The 21,125-nt window shown below is 32.3% G+C and overlaps 1 pseudogene; it reads right to left on the bottom strand.

The window, feature by feature from the left end:
- Positions 1-19,357: 19,357 nt before the first annotated feature.
- Positions 19,358-19,476, bottom strand: LOC120607776 (uncharacterized; annotated as a pseudogene).
- Between the last annotated feature and the right edge of the window lie 1,649 nt (positions 19,477-21,125).

Raw genomic sequence — 21,125 nt, 5'->3', positions numbered from 1 at the left:
TTGTTTCTCTGTAGTCCCATTGGCTTTTCTGCCTTCTGCCCTGATGGCTGGGCCCTGCTGCTGGCTGCTAGAAGCTCTGGCACTTCCAGGCAGGTTGATCAGGGAAGTCGCCACACCTTCACCCTTCTCCCTGCCTCCTGCAAGGAGGCAGCTTCTTTATTTGCCCCAGTCTACTGCCTGACACCCAGGTTTCTGACCTATGGTAGCTCTTATGTGCAGATCCCACGCTCAAATGTGCTGGTATGCAGTTTGGGTGTTTTTTGTTGAATTTTAGATGTTCAGCTTATTGTTGTTTCAAGGGGAGAGATCTGAGGACATCTCTCACTCTGCCATGTTTTTCTGACTCTCCCCTCTTTATCCTTTTGTCCACTCCTCACCTCCTTTCTCCTCTGGTAACCACTATTCTGTTGTCTGTATTTATGAATTTATTTTTTATTTGTAAAAGTATATGTAGCTTTATGTTCATTGCAGCATTGCTCACAATAGTGAAGAGATGGAAACAATCTAAGTGTCCTTTGACTGATAAAGAAGATGTGGTACGTATATACAATGGAATACTACTCAATCATAAAAAAGGTGAAATATTGCCATTTGGTCAGTCTGTTTATTAACCTTATAGGTGTGTAGTGTTATCTCACTGTAGTTTTAATTTGTAATTTCCTAATGATTAGTAATACCAAGTTTCTTTTCATATGTTTGTTTGCCTTCCATATATGTTTTGTATATATTGGTGAAGTGTCTGCTCAAATATTTTGCCCACTTAAAAATTTGGTTTGCTTATTTTCTGCATTGTGAGAACTAACTATATATTCTATATGCAACTACTTTTATCAGAAATTCAATTTTAAAATATTTTCCTCTGCATTGAGGCTTGCTTTATTCTTCTTTTTATAGTGTCTTTTGAAGAGTAGTAGTTCTTAATTTTGATGTGGCTCAATTTATAATTTATTATTAATTTGGTAGATTATGCTTCTTGTTTGATATCCTAATGACACAAAGATTTTTCTTCTGTTTTCTTTGGGAAGTTTATAGTTCAGGTTTTACAACTAGATCTACTTCGAGTTAATTTTTGCATATGAGATCTTTAGTTTGACTTTGTTTTTGGAAATTATTTTCATTGGCTTTTGAATTCTAGGATGACAGATACATATATCTGTTTCAACAAGAAATCTGCTGCTTAGGACACACCAAAGGTAAGCATTACTGCATTATTCTTGTGGAGTTTCATTCTTGTTCATATATCTTCTGGACACAGATTGTGACCATTCAACAACCAGAAATATGTCATTTTAAAACAAGTTAAACTTAATTCCTGTCTAAAAGTAATTGTTTTATATTTCAAATGAATTCAGTAGATATGGTCTTCCAGAGATATAAAGGACTTTTAAGTTTGGGTATGACCTGAGCTGGGGCACCACCACATTATACATGTCTGAGGCTTACCATGTAGGTGTTTTAGGAGACAACATGACGATAGGAATTAGACGAGGATCCTCTGCATTTTTGGAATAAAGCATTTGCTGCTTAGCAAAACATTTTGCCGGGCAAATCAATCTTGGACCTGTCCCCAAAGAGAAGTATTAAAAGGAAATCTCTATCGACAAATTTCTCCCAAGATACTTTTAAGTAAATAAGTTTTGATTCATTGATATAATTGAATAAGGTAAAAATTTATAGTTCGTATTGAAACTTTCATTTGACTATAAAATTAATATTATAGATTATTATAAATCTTTTTATTTACTGACTTCTGCAATAAATAAAGTCAAAGATTTTATTATAGTATTAGCCTGATTTGTGGAAACCACGCTAATTTTTGGTTAATTATAATTGCAGTTAAAGGCAATTTGCTATATTTAATGCTAGAAAGTAGGTAAACATTTCAAATTAACATGTGAAATACTTTCTGAAATTCTGCCAAGATATTAATAGTATAATATAGACACATTAAATAAGATAATATATAAAATAATATCCATATGTAATTGAAACTGCTTTCAAAATACACTGTAGTTTTTGCATTTTAACGAAACAAAGAATCAAAGAACTAGAAAGAAATTTATTCTATTCCATTCTATTTCTATTTATAACTAATATTGGACCAATTCGTGAGAGAAAGATAGGTATTTACCTATTTTTATTTTTATGTACTCTAGAGAAAAAAATTTCTACAGTTGAATAAGTACAATTAAATAAAATCTGGTGAGGTATATGATGTGGCTATTTTCTTTAATCTTTTAAGATACTGTATATCAGGTTTAAGAAAATAATTTCTTCTTTCAGCTTAAAAGCCAAAGCCTATAAATTGAAATATTTAACCAATGAGCAGAATAGCAGTCTAAAAAATCATAACGATAAATTACCATCCATATAAAAATATTAACTGTTAAATGTTAATAAAAATGTTAGTAATGACTGTCTCTTTAGTTTTCTTTATCTAATTAAAAGTATTATCATGCATTTCTACATACATACCTGCTTAAAATATTTGTATGTATTCTTATTATTCTCATACAGAATAAGAGTAAAATACAATAATGAGGTTTAATGTGATTTATTTTTTCTCAATTCTTTGAATTAGTCTTAAAATTGAGATTATGTCTTTTCTTATAAAAAATTTGTTACTCAGCTATGTTTACCACAAGTTGTTTCTTCTTTGAATCATATGTCTATTATATCTATTGTTGTCAATTTGATTACCCATATCATACTGGAGTCGTCACTGGGTTATTGTTCATTTTGAAGGTAGAATCAAGTCCATAAATTGCTAACATGACTATTGAATTTAAAGCAGTTAGCTGAAGTCTCTTTCCCCAATATCCCTCTTTAGCAACTACCCTCCCCACTTCTGAAGTTCTTTGAATCATGGTTTTATAATATGTGACCATGATTTAGCTGCCTTTAGTTTAATTTCATCACAATAGACTTTTATAAAATAAGCTCTTTATTTCTTTGGAGATTATGTATATATTCCCCCCACCCAATTTTTTTATGTATATATATGTGTGTATACACACACACACACACACACACACACACACACACACACACACACATACTTTTTTCTGCTTTTCCGTTTATACTGTGTGTAATTTGGGTCTTAACAGTAATGAAAATTCTTTTAGAAATAGAATGGCTAGCTTTCATTCACTTAGACATCTAGAATTATCTGTGATAGGGTTAGTATGGAAAGAGAAATATTACTTAAGACATTTTGTAACAATAGTCTATTGGATTCATCAGGAAAAAAGAGTTAGGGACCCAAATAGCTTGGAGAAAAATTGTAGCATTTGTTTCTTTCATTTTAACATGCTATGATGTAGAATATAATGTTCTTCCTTATATTTTTTTTTTCCCAAATTTTTTTGGTCTTAAGTTTGCTAAAAATAATGGCATAGAAACAGTGTATTTTTTAGGCTTATGAGATGACAGGAGAAGTCTTTTCATATGTGTGGCAATATAAAGAGCTGAGACAATGGGGAACAAGCACCATAGCCGGCACCACAATGCACTTAAACATTAGGCACATGCTCCATTTCCAAGGGCATCCTGCTGAATATAACCTCTGAGAAGAATACCTGATTGTGAGGACATGTAGTGCACATCATTTTAACAAATAATACTCAAATGAACTTAAAAGCCATTTCTTTTTTATAAATGGCATTTCCTCTTAAAGGACATTCTTGATAGGAGCTTTGAAAATATCAAGAATTGTGTATAAGCTGCATCTTCTCATTAAAATGGTTTGGGTGGCAATATCCATCGATTATTATCCATTATTGTTGTCCTGAGATAGGAATACAGTGTTATTGTTCCTTTAAAGCCAATGGATTGCCCAGTATTTTCAGTTATCTGAAAGAGTAAGGGTTATCAATTACATTACCAGATTTGATCTTTTGTTACTTGTTGAGAATTGACATTTGGCATACTTGAGTACTTTACCTCTTATCAAACGTAATGTCAGAGGTTTTAATTGCTTTGGACATGTTTGATGAGGATAGGATATTGGGACAACTTAAGCAGCCAACTTTGTTTTCTATTGAATTAGCAGTATTAAGTAAGGTGATTCCTCTGAAGCACATTCTATTAAATAAGAGAGACAGCAATAATGAAAAGATTCATTCTTGCATCCAATCTAAGTATCCTGCTGGGATAAGAGTTTTGTAACAACACAGTCTTACAGCTGGTTAATAAGTTTTCAGCACAAAATGATTGTAGTAAACTTCATTGGACTTGTTTTGAGATACTCTTATCACTAACTATGTATATTTATCAACTTCTATGCGAAACTACATACACACATATGTATATCACACTATGCATGTGTATGAGTTAAATTAATATTCGAGTTGTTTAAAAGGTTTTTAAATTTTTTTTCTCAGTCTGTGTAATAGGTAATTGTTAACAAATCATGGCTTAAAAACATTGCTTAAATTAAATCTTTCCTCTGTGTGTGCTATAGTTATAGTATTGATGATCTTTGATCAAATCATGAGGGAACAGTGTAGCAAAACAAATACTGCCTGGAAATCCACAAATCTGAATTTGAACGAAGGCACTGCCACTCTGAAGCTCTATGACTACGAGAAGCAGCATCCTCTAAAAGATCTCATCCTTCTCCTCTTCGTCAAGTAGATTAACAGTTCTCTCACTTGGCATACCACAATTCTTATACTCACTTCTGTTTGCTTCTGTTAGAGCAGTAATCACAGTGTTTTGCAGTTTTGTGCTTCTCTCTCTCTCTCTCTCTCTCTGCCTCCTTTAATAGTCTGTGAGTTCTTAGAAGGCAGTGATGATGTCATATGTTTAATTCTCACTGAATGATGCAGTGTTTGCCATATTAGAGAACATGCAATAAATGTGTCCTGAATGAACATATTTGTATATGAGAGAGACAGAGTAGAGTATTTTTAATAACTTAATGATTTATACATATAACTTGATATTTAGTTGGTAGTTATTTAATAGAATTGGTCTGTAATAAATTTAGTTGAGTGAATGACTCTCAAATTTATCATTGGATTATTCCAGATTACAAATTCCTGGATTAACTGGGTTTTCCATGGACATCTAAGGTCTGTTATGCATTGGTTTGCAACTTACTAAAAATAATTGGAATATTTTATAGTCATTCAGTCATATTCTGATCCTTAACAGTAAAAGAATTTATGACTATTCATGAAACAGAACAATATAAAGATTATTGATAATCAAAAATGTATTTTTGATTATTAATAGCATCAGCTCATTGAACACATTAGTTACTGACATTGCTAAAAGAGGCAGCAATGCCATAGTTTTAAATGTGATTTTGATACTTAAACAACACCATTATTTTACTTCTGTATTTCCATGTATATGTAGGGATGGACCTTCATCTGGATCTGAAGTTTGAAGAGAAATAACAATTTGGCTATTGAATTCAACTCTGGGATTAGTTTATTGTTTCTTGGGCTTAATTATTAGGCTATGCCTCAGGTAACTGGTTAGAGAAAATACCCCACAGATGATTTATTCTGACATTCATAGAATTCTATATTTAAATATTTACATATTTTTAATTTTGATTGTCTTCTTTAAATTTTAGTGTTGTTTATGATAATGAAATATATTCATATAGTTAAAAATTCAGAATTACAAAAGAATGTGTAATGAAAAGTTGATCACATACCACTGATTTCGTTCACTTAGTTCCTCTCTCTAATGCAACCAGTATTATCTACAGCAATATTATATCCATAAGAAGTATACACAGACATATATATTTTCCCTTTTGAAAAATTAAGTTGGTAGTATGATATATAATTTTCTACATCTGTTTTTTTTTTAATCTAATGATATATTTTAGAAATTTCTTAGGTTGAAATTGTTGAAAAAACTAAATTCAGTCAAAACAGGGGCATGGACTATATAAAACACCCAACTTCTTTTTTAGACTATTCATTTGATCTATATTTTATTTATAGCTGTTATTCTTACACTTATATCTTATTCATATGTGTTATATTGTATATAATTTTTAGTCTATTTGGTCATGATACATTTAATCATGGTGTATTCAGTATGATCAACTATTCCTCAAACTGACTGTGGGGAAGGGAAGCAAAGGATAATGTTTGTGGGCATGGTATAAGTTTATACTCTGAGCTTCACCCAAAGTCCAGTTTCCTTCAGCAAACACACAATAGAATATACAGATGTCAAATTATAATGTACACCTGAAAATTATATAATTGTATTAACCAATGTTACCCCAATAAACTTAATTAAAAAAAATAAGAATAAAAAAGTAAACTCTGGGCTTCAAACAAAAATTTTTATGTAGAACAGAGGGACTATGTTATTCAAACGTGTAAAAACTATGATTTAATGAAGAAACATGCAAATAAATGAACACTCAATTATTGTCCTCAAATGTTTAAATGTTATGTAAAAGAGCAGTCTCCAACCTTTTTGGCACCAGGGATCGGTGCTACTAAGAGAATCTAATGCCTGATGATCTGAGGTGGAGCTGAGGTGGTGATACTAGTGCTAGGGAGTAGCTGCAAATACAGATGAACCTTTGCTAGCTTGCCCTCTGCACACCTCCTGCTGTGCGACCCAGTTCCTAACAGGCTATACAGACCAGTACTAGTCTTCAGCCTAGGGGTTGGGAACCTCTGATTATAAAAAGCAATTAGACTTATGTGGTTCTAGAGCACAGAACTAGAACTACACTGAAATTTATAACACACCATTTCTCGTTATCTTAACTTTAAGCATACTGTATTAAGTTTCCAAAATGAAATAAGCTGTCTCATGAAGTGCACAGCAGAGACTAGAATGGCCTTTTTCTGGAATTTTTTTTTTTTTTAATAAGAGATCCCTGCACTGTACACATGAACTACGTAACCCCTTTAGGTTCCCAACCCTGACATGTTCTCTTCCACACCCGTGCTCCTGACAAGGCCAAGTATTGGGGCTGCTTAAGGCTAAAACTACTCCTCAGTTATGCATTTCCCTATAGAGGGAGCAGCAATGCCAACAGCAGATCACATTTGCAGGCAGGGGTGAACCGTCAGAGCTCTTACATATGAACAGATAAGTATAATAGAAATAAAATAGATTTTCTTTGCATGAAAAATAATAGAAAAAATGTAAGAAACATTTCAGACCTAAATAGCACCATTTTTATGTTGAAAGAAACAGTCCATGTGGACATAATTTTAGTCATTTAGAGCACCTGGCTGTATAGGTCAATCTTAGTGCATATATAGTGAATAGTAGAACAAGAAATTCCTTTCCAGAGCTGACTAGTTTCTTGATCTATTTTTTTAAAAAAAATTATGTAATTAAAAGTTTTCAGAAAGCTTCTTGAGACCAAGGTCGGTGTCTAATACCTGTAAAAAATTATCATCCTATCACAGTGTCTTGCTCAAATAAGTATGTGTTGAATACATTAATAAGACATATGCTTGGTGCAGGCCAATTTCTTCACTGTCCTATATGAATATTTGTAATGTTCATTATTAGTAGGCATATACCCTCAATAGTATTTCTCCTTCTGAGCCTTCATTCATTTTGATTTACTAGCCTAGACTCTGTCCTTTTCTCTAGTTTTTTCCCCCCATATTCTACAATCCTTTAAATTTGGGATCTACCTTTGTACACCTTATTATTGACTCTTTCTCTTCTCACATCTGTCTTTAGATATCTTAATACTTGCTCCATATAATTTACACTATATTATCACAGTCTTGTATCATGTATGTATACACACACATACATACACTTTTTTGCATATGTACAGATATATACCCCATGGCTACCAGTTTCCCCTAGTAGTAACATCTTGCATTAGAGTGGTACACTTATTACAGTTAATGAGCAAATATTGATACATTATTAACTAAAGCCCATAGTTTGCCTTAGTGTTCACTCTTGGTGTTGTACACTTTATGGACTTGGACAAATATAAAGCAACATACATTTATCATTATGGTACCACACAGAATAGTTTCACTACCCTAAAAATCCCCATCGTCCTTCTCCCCACCGCAGAAACATCTGGCAACCGCTGATTCTTTTACTGTCTCTATAGTTTTACCTTTTCTAGGAGGTCATATCATAAGAATCATATAGCCTTTTCAGATTGACTTTTTAGTTTAGCTATATGCATTTAAGTTTCCTCCATATCTTTTCATGTTGATAGCTCATTTCTTTTTATTACTAAATGATATTCCAGTGTATTCATATACCATGTTTATTTATCCACCTATTAAAGGCCATTTCTGTTATTTTCTAAAGAATAATATTTTCTTTATGCAGTGTTTAAAAATTAATGCAGTAGTAAAAACTATAACTAATATAGTTTATTATTTCCAGAAACAAAAGAGATTAGAAAATATGCCTCATAGTGAAACATTTAATTAAAATCTTTTTAGCTCTGAAATAAATATTTATTTCATCATTAAATGACAATATTTAGATTTTTAAAATAAACACTCTTTTTCTAATAAAAAGCAAACTTAAAAAAATTTATTTTCTGCATAATCAAGATTTCCAAAAGCATGAGAGCGTAGAGAGAAATCTCTTTTGGGTATTTATCTCGCTATTACTTTTCACAAAAAAAGTGGCAGTAAGAAAGTTCCTAATGTATATATTATTAAGGCTTATATTGTAGAGTCATTGAATATACAAGGGAAGCTTAGAGTCACCTGATCCAATTGGTTACTTATATCTGAATTTCTTTTCTGATATTGAAGGCAGGTGGTCTTAGAGCATATGTTTGAACATGTGGAGTAATAAGAAGGTTACTCTAAGTCAATGGGTTTCACTTTTTTAGATAACTCTTAGCATTGGAAAGATATTCCTTTTATTGAGCTAAATTCTGTTTTCCCATAATTTCTACCTACTTATTCTAATTCTATTCTATGAATCATAAAAAAATAAATTTATTTTTTTCTAATGATAGCCATTTGAATATTCCAACTATAGCTATAATGTCCCTTTCCATATTAATATTCTTAAGCACCTTGTCATAGACATTTTCCTCTAAATGGTTGTGTTAATGCTGCTCTTCCAAAAAACATTTTGTGGATGCATACCTAGGTTTTTCTCATTCATTTATTCATTCATTCACTATTTTTTAAGTGCCTATTACCTGCCACACACTGCATTAGGTGCTGGAAATATAATGGTAAACCTGACAAAAAGTGTCCTTCTATCATGAAACACACTTCCCAATGGGTAAATACAGATGAACAAAGGGCAAAAGTAAATGAAATAAAATGGAATAATTATAAATAGAGAAAGATATTATGAAGGAAAGAGAGAAAGATCTAAGAAAGAGACTAATGGGATAGGGAAGCCTCTTTAGAAAGGTGTTCAAGGAAGGCCAGCCTGAAGAAATGCCTAAAGAAGAGACTCCAAGGAGAACATTCCTACACATGTTCACATGTGTAGAAAGGAGTTAGCAAGTTCAAGGAATTGAAAGACTATCACTGGGACTAAAATACAGTGAGAAGAGTTTCATGTGGTGGTTTTAAAATATGTCTGCATATTTTTTCCAAAGATGAAGCCTATTCTTTCCTCTTAAATAGAATGTGCAGAAATGATGCTATGTGGTTTCTGAGACACGGCCATAAAAAATAAAAAAAAAGAGTAGCTTCCACCTGGTTTGCTCACTCTTGGATAGATCATTTTGAGAGAGTCAGCTGCCATGTCGTGACTCAGCAGTCTGCAGATAATCCCATGTGGGAAGGAACTGAGGCCCCTGTCAACAGCAAGCATCAAGTTGTCAGTGTGAATGGTCCATGTGAATGAACCATTTTGGAAGTGGGTACACCTGCCCCCTGTGAAGCCTTCAGTTGACTGTATCCCTGGTCAACATCATAGCTAAAATCTCATGAGAGACACCAAACCAGGACCACCCAGTTAAGTCATTTCTGAATTTGTGACTCATGGTAACTGTGAAACAAGCCACATTTATTGTTGTTTTGAACCACTTAGTTTTCAAGTAGTGTGTTGTGCAGATAACTGATAGAGAAAGGATGTGTCAGTCAGATTGCTTTTGGCTTCAATAACATAAGCCCCAACTAAAAGCATCTCGAACAGTGTAGCACATAAGAAGCTGAGAGATAGGTCTTTGTAGCAGTAGTTTCTGTCATTACCTGGAGGAGAGAGGCACTTCCTCCTGTGCATCTTTTTACAAATAATACAAATCTTTCCCTCACTCTTGGTGGCTAGAACCGGATAAAATATTGTCCTTAAACCAATATCTGGCAAATGAGACAGAGAGAGCAGAAGCTTTGGATATGATACCTAGATTTCTGGCTTGAGCATCAAGAATAAGGTAAGTTTTTTGTTTGCTTTTTAGGCTTTTTTTGGGGGGGAGGGAGTGCTGTGGGAAAATCAAGAGTTCTATTTTGTATATGTTAATCTGAGATGTCTATAAGACATAAAATTGAGATGTCAGGAAGCAGTCAAATATTTACATTTGGAGTAAAAATAGGAAATAAAAATGTAAACATAATCAACGAAAAGCTGGTTTTTGAATACATATAGTAGATGACTTCACCACACAGGGATAGATGAGAGGTGACAAAAGGAGGCCAAGAGCCAAGCCCTGAAAAACTTGACCGTCTCAGAGCTGGGTACAAGAGGAGCCAGTGAGGGAAAACCCAGGTAAGTAGAAGGTGGGAGGGAAAGCAGAGAATATTGTCCTGGAAGCCACAAAGGCAGCGTTTTTCAAGAATGAGGGAGTGGTTAATTGTGTCCTGTTTGCCAAAAGGTTGAACAAAATAAAGACATAAAAGTGACCTTTGATTTTAATACCACAGTTTCTGTGGAGCAGTGACAAAGGAGGCTAATTCATTAAAGGTTGAAGAATGCAAGGGACATAAGCAAGTAGAGAGCACACAAATACAACTCCCTAGAGAAGTTTTGCTGTGAAGGAGCAAAGATATCTACAAGGTAATGTAGGATCAAGGAGAATGAGACTCAAGTCAAAAGACACTAAAGCCTAAAGCATATCTATATGCTAATGGAAACTTTCCCTCAAAAAAAGAATGATTGATAATGCAGGAGAAACTAGGAACAGCTGAAGATGTAAAATTTCCCAAGAACAACACATGCACATTTATATACATTCACATGAAATTTTAAGATCATTTATTAGAGTACAAATGAAATATCCATTGTTTGGTGAAAGGGATATAAGCAGGATGTTGAATTTATTAACTATTTTTTGGTGAGACAATTTTGCAAAGTAGCTAGGAATCCAGGATCCTGGAGACAGATCGTTGGAGGTTTCAAATTAGCTGTGTGACCTTGAGGAATTTACATAGCCTCTCTTTGCTCCACTTCCCTGATTTATAAAATGGAGATAGTAGGACAAGTACTCACCTCATAGGGTAGTCATCAATGTGACTTAAGTTAATATATGTAAAGCATTTAGAACAGTGCCCGATATATGGTAGATAATCTATGTGTCAGGCAAATACTTTCTAGTATTTGCTGGGTTTGGTTTTACTAAGTAACTTAGGCTAAAGGTGCTGTCTTTGGAAAAAAAAAATTGATTTAAATTTTATTATTTCTACATACTTCTTGGGTTATGGGTAGAACTTTATAAAAAGTGTCATATATTGAGATTCAACCTCAAATATCATAGTAAAATTTACATTTTGAAAGATAGTTATCTGAGCATTAGTAAAAAAATTGGTTAGTATTTCAAATTTATTATTTTCTGCTTTTTGAAACTCTTGTCTTGGTATATAAAAATATGATAGACATTTATCAGAAAGAATCCAAAGAATATTTTAGGAGAGGCAGTGTAGATGCTAAATTAAACAATATAATATTAAATAGAAGATGGATACAGATCTTGTACCCCATACACGGCACTCTCCTCCACCCTGACTGAATGTTAATTCCCACCCAAGACCATCTAGTTGTTTGCAGGAGTGTGCAAAGATAGAACATTTATAGGAGTTAATGCTCTGTAGGTATACAAGACAGTGACCCTGAAGAACTAAAAAAGCGTGAATAAATGTATTCCAATTACAGGCTAATGCAGGAAATGGGTTTATAGTACTTAGAGGACTGGATCTGTTCTCTGACAGCCTGCAGACATTAGGAGCCCCTCATGACTCGCCTGCAATGTAGGCATTATGGAGTGATTTTTACTTTACTGCCTTTTCCATCAGATCATCCCCTTTCTTTCACACACAAGGTTAATTCACTTCTTGATCACATTATTTCCTCGCTGCTCTTTGACAATATAAAAATTCTGAGTGGACAGCTCAATCCCTCTTCCATCTCAGATTTGATTGTTATGGTATTGCCTGGCGTCCCTGAGAGGCCTCCAGCAGCCTTTGCTGCACTTTATGACACTTAAATGGCTCGACTACAATTTTCTCCATCTATTCACGAAATGCTGTTAATAACTCATTTCCAAAGAGGCCCTTCTTTATGTCTTGGCATTAAAGGAATTTTTATTAGGTGCCAGGATAGGTGACACACAGCCCCAGTAACCAAAGAGTTAATTAATCTGTTGAAATTTATTGCCTTTTATACTGCACTCAGTGTGACAGTCCCTAAGAGAAACAGATACTATATTTACAACCCGGGTTGAAATATTCAGTAATATAGTCTGCATACTGACCTACTCCATCAGTGTATGCCTTCTGCTAGAACATCCATTAATCACAGAAGATGAATTTGTGTAATCTATCTTCTTTCTTATTCTGAGATTCCAATAAATATTGAAATAATAATTTATTGATTACCTTGCAATATAAATGTGTAGTAAAGTCACCCAAGACATTTGCATGGTAATGCATTTTGGAAGTTCCTGGCATTCTGTGGGAATGAAAGGGAAAACTGTGATAGGAGTGACATGGAGTACTCTTGTGGGCAAAACACCAAACTTAATTTTTTATTGTGTATAGACAAATGATAAGGTAGTTTTGAATTACTAAAAATCATAACCACAATCACAGTAATTACATTCTCCAAAGTAAATGAGTATTATCACATTTGCACCTTACCTCCTTTGTGTATTATCCCCAGAATATTTTAGATAACAAATAATTTCTTTGTGCTATTTTTTACTTGTACATCCCCTCTTTTCTACACTTATTGGACAAAGATGAAAAGAATATAGGAATGTTGGGTGCTATTTTCCATTTAATTCCATTAAAATTTCTGGCACCATTTTATAAATTCTTTAGGTTGAAACCTGTATTTCCTAGGACTGTTGTTTGGATAGTGATTTGGGCTCTTGTCCTACATCTGTATTCAATTCTACAATTTTCATGAGATTTTGCTATTACTTATGGGGCATTAGTTTTGTCATAATGCTAAGATCATGGTAATTTTTATATCAAATCTGAATTGGTCCAGAAATGTTGAACAAGTATATAAAAGGTATTATAGAACAGTGAGATGCCCTGTGGATCAAGCATAATTATTGTTAAAAAACTGAAAACTCTAAATGTCTTCGTGTCCAGAGATACTGTACTTATGCCATGTTGGGTTAAACATGAGCTGAATGACCAACATCATCTGTTCTGCACATGTACCACCACCAGCAGCATTACACCTTAGAGTTTGTTATAGATGCAGTTCTAGTTGAATCATGTACAGTTAATGTAGCCCATTTCTGGTCTTCATAATAATTTATCTCAGTTTTGGGTAACATTTTATGATCAAGATAGCTCTTAAGAGTGGCTGGAATTCTAATATGTGAGGTTTGTTTTCTATTGCTTTACCGATAAGGTTAACCAGATAGTGAAATGTAATAGCTTGGAAGATCCAGTTTTGATATATAGTCACTCATTTCTGAATGATAACAGAAAAGCAAATAGGAACAGAGCTTTTTATATTCTCTACTTGGTCATGAAATTGAAAATATACTTTTTTTGGAGGATAAAGAAGTAGCTCATCATAATTCTCCTGACATTTAAACCTCTTGGCTACATATTTCTAAAAGAAGAAAAAGTATCTTGAAAATTTTGCAATAAATTTATATATAGTATATTTACATCACATTTTAAAATAAAAATTATGAAACTTTTTAATGTCACCTGAAATAGTGTTTCTGATGTAGGTTTCAAAACTAAATATATTTTCTTCAATATTTTTACTAAATATGATACCAATTAAGTCATACGTTTCTATTATGTCTATTTTATTTTGATGAAACCTCAAATCGGTAATTATCAACATATTATAGAATTAAGTAGCGTTCATCTTTATTCTGCTATAACACTTCTAATTTGGCACAGATATTATTTATTGAAGATAGAAAATACAGCATTTCATCAGGTTTGCTTTATATTGATTTGAATTATTTTAATTATGAATATATATCTTAAGTATTTCACAAAGGTATTATGTCAATGTATTAGGCAACAGATATTTCTTTGGTGATTAGGATTTCTATGAGATGGCACATTACCATTGATGTACTACTTTTTTTTTTTGGTCCTTTTTACTTGTCGATATTAACAGTTGCTCCTTGTTCTGCTCACATAAAGTTACATTCTGATTTAAGTTCTCCCTTGTGTTTGGCTAATTGGACTATTCATTTAAAGTATACTATGTTTTATTACCTTATCTTCCATGGTATTTTATATTTTGGATTGACTGATTCTAATTCCTGTTTCACAGTAGTATAATTTCACAGTAGCATAACCTTGGGAATCCATTAAATTTGGCCTTTAAAACACTGCTTTGTTTTTCTTCATACACTAGTGAAAAGCTGTGGCATTTTCTGGCACCCATACTGACTCTCCCTTTATATAGCAATGCTATTGTCTCTTCCCTTTTTAATTCAAATCAATGCAGCACAATACATATTTATTAAGCATCCATTACATGGCAAGTTCTGTTATAGGTACTGAATATATGAACTTAAATAGGCATAATTGCTACTCTCAGTCTGTTCAAAGTCGGTTGAGTGAGACAGAAAAGTAACAATGATTTTTAAAAACGCTTTTTCTCTATCACATTAATTCTTTAAATTCAGAAACTTAAAGTTAGGTAATTTTGGAAGCTATCTGTTTATTGAGCCTTTATCTGAGGGCATGACATTTTTGAGCTCTTGAAATAGTTATTTTAGTACTTTATCTTAACAAGGCAAGTACTATCATTATGTCATCCCCATTCTACGGATGAGTGTTACAGAGATGTTAGGAGACCTGCCCTGGCCCTTAACTTTTAGTGTACCTGAGGAGGGATTGGAACGCTGCCACCTGACTCCAGTGATGGACACTTGACTACTCACTATCTCTGCTCTGCAGGATGAGACATAGGTTATTCCGAATAAGAACTACCATTCTATTGTGTATTTATTGTCCCATCTCTGATTATTGAATCTTTTCCCCAGAAATTGCAATACCTCTCTATCATATAACAGGTTCCTCACATACACAAGACTATTCCTAGGCTCTGTTTTATTCCTAGGTAAACCTATTCTTTTGATTTATTTGTCTGTTTCTACCCTATTCTTATATAATTTTTTTCTGCACTCAGGCAATGAATATTTATTAAATAACAAGTCAGGGCTAGGCTTTGTTCTGGGTGAAAAGAAAACAACAAACAAAATTCCTGTTTGATGAGGGCTTATATTCTGGAGGGGAGAGCCATTCAATAAATAAGTAAACAATTTTGGATAATCAACTTTCTCAAATTCACACAGCTTACCTATTATGTAGTACAGAACCCAGATTTTTTTTCAACTTTTATTTTTCAATTAGAGTTGACATTCAACATTATTTTATATTAGTTTGATGTGTATAACATAGAGGTTAGACATTTATATAATTTATGAAGCGATTCCTCAATTAGTCTAGTTCCCACCTGGCACTATGCATGTTAATACAATATTATTGACTATATTCTCTATGCCATACTTTATATCCCCATGACTAATTTGTAACTACCAATTTGTACTTCTTAATCCTTTCACCTTTTTCTTTTCTCAGTCCCCAACTCCTCTCCTGTCTGGCAATCAATCACTGGAATCTTCTTTGTATCTACCGAGTCTGTTTCAATTTGTTTGGTTTGTTTATTTATTTTTTTCTTTAGATTCCACATATGGTATTTGTCTTTCTCTGTCTGACTTATTTCACTCAGCATAATACCCTCTAGGTGCATCTATGGCTTTGCAAATGATAAGATTTCATTTTTTTTTTTTTATGGCTGAGTAATATTTCATTGTATATATGTACCACAACTTCTTTATCCACTTCTCTATTGATGGGCAGTTAGATTGCTTCCATGTCTTGGCTGTTATAAATATCGCTGCAGTGAACATAGGAGTGCATATATCTTTTTGAATTAGTGTTTTGGTTTTCTTTTGATGTATGTCCAGAAATGCAACTGCTAGGTCATAAGGTTTTTATGAGGAACCTCTAAATTGTTTTCCATAGCAACTTCACCAATTTGCAATCACACAAATAGTACATGAGAGCTTCCATCATGAATCTATTATCTGGGTCAAGAAATAAAATATTGCCTTGATATTTTTCTTGTTTTGATTCTTATTGATTTCATTCTTTTCCCAGCCCCTTTCTTCCTCCCAGTGTTAATAAGATGAAGGTTTTCATGTTCATTTTCCCTTGTTTTTCTTTATAGTTTTCCTATCTATGTGAATAATATATATATTTTTGTTTTAGTTGTTTATGGTATTTATATAATGAAAACAAGTTGTATGTAATTTTTCTAACTTCTTTATTTTGTTTAATGTTATGTTTTTGAGATTCATCTATGTTGACATAAATAGCTGTAGTTAATATATTTTCACTGCTGTATAATATTCCATAGTATGAATATAATAAATTATTTTTCATTATACTATTGATCGACATTACATCCATTTCAGGTTTTGCATTTATGAGTAATAATGCTGTTATCATGCTTGTACATATATTCTGGTATGCATGTGTAAGAGTTTCTCTCAAGTATGTAATAACTAGTGGAATTGCTGAATCACATGGTTGGCACATGTTCAAAATTTTTAGGTAATGTCAAAGTGTTTTCCAAAGTGTTTGTACCAATTTATATGCTTGTCAGCAGGTTGTGGGAGTTTTTATTGCTCTATAGTTTGCCAACACTGTGTTATCTAAACTTAAGAAAATTGTTCTTCAACCCCTAGGTATAAAATAATAATGCATTATGATTAAATTTTTTTATTTCTCTGATTGCTGATGTGTTTAAACATTTTTTGGCATATAATTTATATACATATAAGTTATATATATAATATTATAATATATAATATATAAATATATAATTTATATAATATTATATATATTTAAAATATGTATATGCATGTATATATTTGTTTTTCTCTTCTGTGAAGTACCTGTCTAAATCTTTTTATATTGGGTTGTTTGTCTTTTTCTCCTTGATTCATAGGAGTTATTTATATATTCCCAATATAAGCTCTTTTTCACTTACATGTGTTACAAACATCTTTTCCTAGCTTGGAGCTTATGTTTTCATTGTACGGTAACTTTTAATCATTAGACATCTTCAATTTTAACGTAGCTGAATTTATCAATATTTTTTCTTTGTAGATTGTTCTTTTTTGTGTTTTGCTTAAGAAACACTTCCTACCATAGGTCGTAAAAGATACTTTCTTATACTTTCTTGTAATATCTTTTTAGAGATTAATGCTTTTGCCTTTTACACTGATTTTCAATCATCCAGTAACTATTTTTTTTCTTGTATTGTGTGTGTGTGTGTGTGTGTGTGTGTGTGTGTGTGTGAGAGAGAGATCATTACTAAGGTTATGGTAACCTCATAAACTGAATAGGGGGTAATTCCCTTTTTTATTTTCTGAGAGAGTTTGTGTAATATTAGATTTGCCTTTTTCTTGACTATTTGGTAGAAGTCCATGTAAAGCCATTAGGGTCTGGTGTTTTATTTGTTGGAAGAATTTTAATTATAAATTTCCTTAATGGTAACAGGACTATTAATATATTTTTTTCTTGTGTTACTTTTGGTAAGCTGTGATTTTAAGGAGTTTACCCATTTCATCTGGTTCTAACATTTACTGTCATAAAATTGTTCATAATATAGTTTGATTATCTGTTCTATCTATGCAATTTCTGAAGTTATGTTCTCTTTTTTATTCTTAATATAGTTTTAAAAACTCTATCTTTTAGCATGATTACTCTTCTCCATGGTTTATAAGTTTTTTTCAAAGAACAAACTTTTGGCAGTTCATCTTCTCCATAGTATATTTGTTTTCTATATTTTTAACCACATGTTTTCTATATTCCTTGGGCTTATTCTGTGTGTTTTTTTTTTCCTTATTGTAGTATTTAATGCTATGAATTTACAACTAATTAATACTTTAATAACTACATCCCATTGTTTTAATTTGTAGTATTTTTTTATTTTTAAATCTTAAGGATTTTCCAATTTCACCGTTAATTATCTTTTGACATGTAAGCTATTTAGAAGAGGATTTTAATTTCCAAACAAGTGTTGTTTCCTTAGTTACTTTTTAATACCAAATATTGAGATAATTTTATTGTCATCAAGACTTTGCTATTCATGATACAAATTCTTTAAAGTTTGTATAGGCTAGCTTTGTGACCTAACACATGGCTCACAGGGTTCCATTGCATAGATAGACATTCCATATATGCCCTGTAAAGAATGTGTCCTCCAGATTTAGAGTGCAGTTATATAAAGCCATTAGCTTAAGGTTGTTAATTGTGCAATCACATCTTCTATACCTTCACTGATTTTATAGACAGTTACCTTAAAATCTCTCACTATGATTTGGAATTGACAATTTTAACTTTACATATATGGAGGCTATATTATTAGTATTTGTACTTGATATATCTTCCTAGTGAACTGAAACTGTTATCTCTGGTAATTTGTTTGACTTTTATCTCTGTAGTATGCTAGACTTTTAGTCTATTTTTCCTGGTGAATATATGTTTATGACAGCTTTCTTTTAACTAGTATTTGTTTGACATATCTTTTTTCCATTATTAGACTCTCTGGTTTTTTGCGTTGTGTTTTAGATGTGTTTTTTTAAAGTAGCATTTAACATTTTGAATTTTAATCTTATCTGGCCATCTTTTTCTGTGACCTGAAGGGTGTCATCCATTTACATTTTTCTACTATTAATATATCTGAATTTGGTTAAGCCAACCTTTGTTTTACATTATGTTTTGTCATTTCCATTGTTGTATCTCCACTTCTTTGCCTTCTTTTGATTAATTTCTTTTGTTTATTTTCATTAAATTTTTTTCCTCCTCAATCTGTTTGGAAAGTACTTGTTCTGTGTCTATTTTTTAATCCATAACCTAACTATTGTAACTTGCATTCTTTTTTTTTTTTTTTTTAATGCCTACAGCACCTAGTATTTCTAGGTGGTCTCCCATCCAAGTACTAATCAGGCCTGATCCTGCTTAGCTTCCGAGATCGGATGAGATTGGGCATGTTCAGGGTGGCTTGGCCGTAGACTTAACATGCATTCTTAACAAAGCCTAAAGTAAATTATTAATTCTCTATTTTTGAGTCATATAAGCATCTTAGAATGCATTAATCTTGATAAGTCCCTCTGAAATTAAATTCAATTGTTGACAAGTATTTTAGTTCTGGCTAAATTACACATTATTATTATTTCTTCATTTTATCAAATTTAAAAGATTTTCTCACATATTTTCTAATAGATTTTGTTACCAATAATTCTTAAAGAGCAGATTAATTTTGGGGGTCATTTTTCTTCTGTTCATAAATACTTCATTAAATTTTCCCTTATTGAAAGTCTTCTGGTGATAAACTCTCTACCTTTTTTCTTTTATAAATTTATTTAAATTAGTTTCAAGTTTACAGTACTTTGATTAGACATCTATATAGTTCATAAAATCTACTTTTTTACTTGATAAGATTTTTTTTCCTGGATGTCTTTGAGTTTTATTGTATTTTTTTAATTGAAGTGTAATTGACACATACGTTATATTAGTTTCAGATGAGTAACATAATAAGTCAATATTCGTGTACTTATAAGTTCTTTATTTATCCCTCATTTTTGAAAGATAGTTTAACTGCATATAGAATTTTGTGTGTACAGTAAAAGACAACATGCTCACAATAAGTGAAAAGATGGCAAATCTTGGGATAGAAATATAAACGATGAAAAAGAACTAAATGGAAATTCTAACATAGAAGAAATTTTACATTAAACATAATCCTTTAAGGGTCTTAAGAATATATATGAGTTAAAACATGAATAAGTTTACTTAGAAATGATTACTATAAATTATTTCATCTACAACTCAAGAGAGAAAAAATAAGCCAGAAAAATGAACAAGTCTTTGTGGAACTATTTTAGCCATCTTGACACATAGATGGACCATCTCATCTGGTTCAGATGTCAAGACTAATGGCACTATACACACACACCAAGAGGGTATGAATATGTTTATTACTCGCATAACAAGGCTGTTTGGGAGATCTAGGCAGGCCTCTCAAGTTGATCTGAAAAGGGCTAAAGAAAGTAAGGAAGGGTAGTGGTTGGAATCTCCTGCTGGTACCTAAGGAGGCTTTTCAGCTTCTCCATATGTAGGACAGAGGGGAAGAGAGTAGACTTAAAAGCTGTCCACAGTTAAACATTAAAAAACAAAGACAGACTTTTATTACAGAGATAATATCAAAATGTCTAAAATATATGTAGTTGGTGTCTAGGAAGCAGAGAATAAACGAAGATATGGCAGAAAGAATGTTGGAAGATATTATGGCCGAAAATGTCCAAATTTGATGAAAGACAAATATACAGACTCAAGGAGATCACAAACACAAAGGAAACCACAGCCAGTCAAATTGTTGAAAACTAAAACTAAAAAGAAAATATTTAAAGGCTACCAAATAAAAATTACACATCTTGCATGTACCAGATACCTGGAAGTGGGTTAACTAATTATATGATGTAACAGTCAGAGACCAATCAGGAGAAGAAATCACAATAATTTAAGCTGTGGAAGTATAATATAAAGAATTATTAAGCTATGTAGGAGATTATGTAGGAGATTAACTATATAGATGTAGAGGGAACTCTAAAGGATACTCTAGGACTAAGGGAGAATACCCATAGAATGATAAAGATGGAAGAA

Source organism: Pteropus medius, unplaced genomic scaffold (genome assembly GCF_902729225.1).
Source record: "Pteropus medius unplaced genomic scaffold, Ma_sr-lr_union100, whole genome shotgun sequence".
Lineage (NCBI taxonomy): Eukaryota > Metazoa > Chordata > Mammalia > Chiroptera > Pteropodidae > Pteropus > Pteropus medius.
The sequence above is the reverse complement of the archived record's forward strand: the minus strand, read 5'-3'. Positions and strand labels throughout refer to the sequence as shown.